Source organism: Engraulis encrasicolus, chromosome 1, assembly GCF_034702125.1.
Source record: "Engraulis encrasicolus isolate BLACKSEA-1 chromosome 1, IST_EnEncr_1.0, whole genome shotgun sequence".
In the NCBI taxonomy this organism is placed as follows: Eukaryota; Metazoa; Chordata; class Actinopteri; order Clupeiformes; family Engraulidae; genus Engraulis; species Engraulis encrasicolus.
In genome coordinates this window covers 59,531,814-59,536,813 of record NC_085857.1, presented here as the reverse complement: position 1 = coordinate 59,536,813, position 5,000 = coordinate 59,531,814, and positions in this window count along the sequence as shown.

Genomic DNA, 5,000 nt, shown 5'->3' with positions numbered 1-5,000 from the left:
TTGCTGTCTTTGTGGTGGAATGGTGCTGTCTGTGATTCTGTAGAGTAGCCAGTGAGTAGCCACTAAGCATATTATTGTTACTACCAATAAATTATTGTTACTACCAATAAATATTTCAAGAAGATGCTTTTGCACACCTCTGTGGTTGGGCTGGTGGGGTTGTCATTCAAGTGTAAAGAAATCCTGCAAAGTGTCCATTCCACCAACAAACTTTAATACAACATTTCAGTCATCTGAACTTCTTCAGAAAAAGTTTGTTGGTGGAATGGACAGTGTGCAGGATTTTAATAATAAATATACATTTGAATATTAAGTATTGTATTATTTGTAGTTAATAATTTATCCCTCTGTTCTTGTCTAGTCAAGCCAGACTGTTGAGGCAGAAGTTAACTACTTTTTCCTCCCAGACTGTACATTGCAAACCTTTTTAAACCACTATCTGAAGCAAGACGCTCCAAACCCAATAGTGAAGGTCTACAGTATGTGCCTAACATTAGAATAAGTATGTGCCCCCCTCTCTTTGTGTGTGTCCAAGGAACAGATTAGACTGAAGGGTGCAGATAAGGGCCGCTCATCCCCAGCTGCTAGGGGCTCTCTTCTCTCAACTTCCAGGTTTTCTGCCAGCTGACATGACCAATTCATAGATTAATTTTACATAAACAATTGAACGTGAGATCACTGCACGTATGGTGGAGTTTTTTTTACCTGAAAGAGAGGGTTTTTTCCGTTAGAAGACATTAGTTACGCCAATTTAATGGCGGTGCTCCGCTAATTACCGGTATGTGGGGCCGGTCTGAGCCAAAAAATGCCCGGGCCGTTTTGTTCCCCAAGTCCAGCCCTGTCCGTTACGTTACTACGTTACCCATTAATAAAAGTAACGCGTTACTTATACCCTACTATACTCTTTGCCATAAACCATGGTTACCCTCCAAAAGCATGGTCGCCCACCCCAAAGCCATTTTTAAAATGAAAAAAAAACACAGTTTTAAAAAACATGGTGGGGGGAAGGGGTGCATGTTTAAACCAGTCTCGAATCATAGTTTTTGTGGTTACCCAAGAAAACATGAAACCCCTGAATAACTTCATGTGAGTAGCCATGGTGTAATGGATCGGTACTTGGACTCTTTATCACATGATTGCAGGTTCGAATCCTGCCCTTACCATTCCGTACACCTCCATCCATGAGCAAGGCACCTAACCCCACATTGATCCAGGGATTGTAACCAATAGCCTGTAATGTCTGTAAGTTGCTTTGGATAAAAAAGTGTCAACTCACTGTAATGTAATGAATTACTCTTAACCATGGTTAGTTTTCATAGTAAAACCATGGTCAATTTTTACAAGCGTATAGTTCAACCATGGTAAATGGTTGAACCATAGTCAATCAATGGTAAAACCATAGTCACAAACAGTGCTCAAACAATGGTTCAGTTCTCATAGTAAAACCATGGTCGATGGTGGGAACCGGGCCCTTTTTAAAAGATTCTTCACCATTGCGGGATAGGGTGAATTTTCACATTTGAGTTTCTAACTCCACAACAAGAAGGCAGAAAGACTTGATAAAAATAGGGTGTAATATAGTCAAAAGTTCTATCAAACAGCTTGGTGGAGGTCTGCACTCTCCTAGTGCATTTCTAGTTTGAAACAACTCAGGAAATGGGGGAAAAAACACGTCACAAAACGTGTTAAAATATGCCACGTCAAAGATGGTGTACTAGGGTTAGCTGTCGGTTAAGACGTGAATATAGGTAATTAACATGATAGGAGAGGGCTTATTGCTCTGCTCTCTATTGCTCAGAGAGGGATGAACTTGTGAACTTCTCTTTGACTCACGCATGCACACACGGACACAGACATACATGCACACGCGCACACACACACACACACACACACACACACACACACACACACACACACACACACACACACACACACACACACACACACACACACACACACTCACTTGTAGACACACCAAACTTTGAAAGTAATCCTCTTGTCCACTGCCTGATCGGTACCTGGCCTTCCTGTGTGTGTGTGTGTGTGTGTGTGTGTGTGTGTGTGTGTGTGTGTGTGTGTGTGTGTGTGTGTGTGTGTGTGTGTGTGTGTGTGTGTGTGTGTGTGTGTGTGTGTGTGTGTGTGTGATTTGCTTGTACAGGGTCTCGGTTCAAGAGAGTTTATTGATAGGCCTATATTTTCCATAGGGCCTACTGTATTGATGGTGTCATTCTCTTCTCTCTCGCTCTCTCTCTCTCTCTCTCTCTCTCTCTCTCTCTTCTCTCTCCCTCTCTGCCCCTCTCTCCTCTCTCATGCTCTCTCTCTCTCAATTTCAATTTCAATAGCGCTTTATGGGTATGACAAAACAGAAGTCTGTATTGCCAAAGCATACAAGTACATAACATGTAGTATCAATAAGTAGTAACATAATAAAACATACCAATGAAAGGTGTGTGTGTGTCTGTGTGTGTGTGCGTGGGTGTGTGTGTGGGTGTGCATAGTGTGTGTGTGTGTGTGTGTGTGTGTGTGTGTGGGGGGGGTGTAGTGGCTTTTGTGGTGTCTATTCAATGTCCCTCTGTCTATGGCATGCACTGACATATTTGGCAGCAAGCGTTGCTGTCTGCCCATGTTGTCCCAGTAAGATAGATAATAATTTATCTGTATTCAGATCCAGGAAACCCGGGATTACTTGATTAAATTTATTAAAGTGCTCTTCTCTAATGTTTTAATATTTGTCTCATTGGAGAAGGAAGTGTGCCTCTGTCTCGACCTCACCTGTCGTGCAGTGAGCACATATCCTTTGCTCTCTTGGCAGCCATGATTGTCGTCGTCTGCCTTTTTCGAGAGCAAGGCTGTGGTCACTGAGTTTGCATTTGGTCAGGATCTGCTGCTGCTTCATATCTCTGACAGTAAAGAGATATTCTTCCAGTTCATAATTTGTTTTGATAGTCCTATAACATTCTAATTAAGCGGGCTTGCAGAGCAAGGCCCGATTCTAGTAATCTCTCAGTCCTGTTTCTTATTATTTATTTATTTATTATTGGTCTTGTGCAGGGGCAGTAAAAATAGAAAATGGATCTCCTCCTAGGCCTTTCGAGATAGAGACACAGTTCAAACACTAAAACGACCGGCTCGGCTTGGAGATCGCGTATAGTTATAGGCTTCTCCGTGTCTCTTGTCGTTTTCCCGTTTTTGGCGATTTTGTTAAAGCCTGGGTCCCCATTGAAAACAGTCGAAGCCATGTTGATTTTCAAAATTATATCATATGCAGTGTTCCTTGGCCAACTTAAAATGCCATGTATGTCAATTAGTATGGATGGCAAATGTGCTGATTTACAGATATTGAGGTTGGGGGTTCGAACCCCAGTCAAAGCCATGTTGATTTTCAAAATTATATCATATGCAGTGTTCCTTGGCCAACTTAAAATGCCATGTATGTCATTTAGTATGCATGGCAAATGTGCTGAATTACAGATATGGAGGTTGGGGGTTCGAACCCCAGTCAAAGCCATGTTGATTTTCAAAATGATATCATATGCAGTGTTCCTTAGCCAACTTCAAATATCATGTATTGTATGTCATTTAATATCAATGGCAAAGGGGCTGGATTACAGATATGGAGGTTGTGAGTTCGAATCCCGCTCGAAGCCATGTTGATTTTCAAAATTATATCATATGCAGTGTTCCTTAGCCAACTTAAAATACCATGTATGTCATTTAGTATATCCCCAAAACACAGAGCTACAACACTTTCAAGATGGCTGAATCCAAGATGGCTGAATTGTTTGGCCCATAACTTCTGACTGGGTGGATGGAGTTTTTCCAAGATTTCTTTTAGCTTTGTTTTCTCAATAGTACTTTGTTTCATCTCTGCCCCAAAAGGCAAGCCCGCTTCCAGCATTTTCTGTGAGAATGCATTTCTAGTTTGCTTTGGGTTTTGGTTTCATTTTGCCAATGGTCCAGATATTTTTCTTTGGAGTTTTGTATAATTTTGTTTACATTTAGTTTGGAAGCAGTGCTTGTCTGAGAGATGTCAGTATGTGTTAGATGGGGGTCAGTTAAGTCTCAGTACAAGCTGACATAGGTGACTCTTTTCGGGGTTCAGAGCTTGGGATTTTGCTGCCGCAGATTGCAGCGTGTCTGTAGGAATTGTTTGGAGGTGCATCCAGAATTGTAGAGCTCTCTTTTGTATGTTGATTGTCAATGGATATCTTCCCAATTCTGCCCTACATGCATTTGTTGGTGTCTTCTTTTGAATTTTTAGGATCAGTCTACAGAATTCTGCATGGAGGGTTTCTATAGGATGCTTGTCCCGTCTAGTGTAGCTGTGTTCACTGAGTGGACCCCATATCTCACTTCTGTACAATGCAATAGGCTGAATTACACTGTCAAATATTTTGCACCATATCCTGATTGGTATGTCTATGTTTCAAAATTTTCTTCTCATTGCATATAGAGCTCTGCGAGCTTTGTCTTTTAGGGCATTCACTGCCAGGCAGAAACTGCCTGATGGAGTAATGGGTAGGCCAAGGTAGGTGTACTTCATCGTGTGATCTAGGCTGGTGCTACCGAGATTGAAGTGATATCTGGCTTCCTGACATCTGGGCTTCTTTTGGAATACCATAATATTGGTCTTTTTTAGGTTTACTGTCAGGGCCCAGTTCTGACAGTAACTTTCTAGTAGGTTTAGTTGTTGTTGTCGTCCCTCTGGAGTAGGAGACATCAGCACCAAGTCGTCTGCATAAAGAAGACATTTGACTTCTTTGTCCAGTAGGGTGAGGGCAAGGGACATTAAGGATGCTGCTTAACACCTTCCCTGGACTACTGTTAACTCAAATGCCTCTGAAATTATTGGGGTCCAATTTATCTCCGTTTTTATGTATGGGTGTAATATACCCTTTGCTCCAGATATCAGGATAGCAGTCAGAGGTTAGGATGCTCTCTCTCTCTCTCTCTCTCTCTCTCTCTCTCTCTCTCTCTCTCTCTCTCTCTCTCTCTCTCTC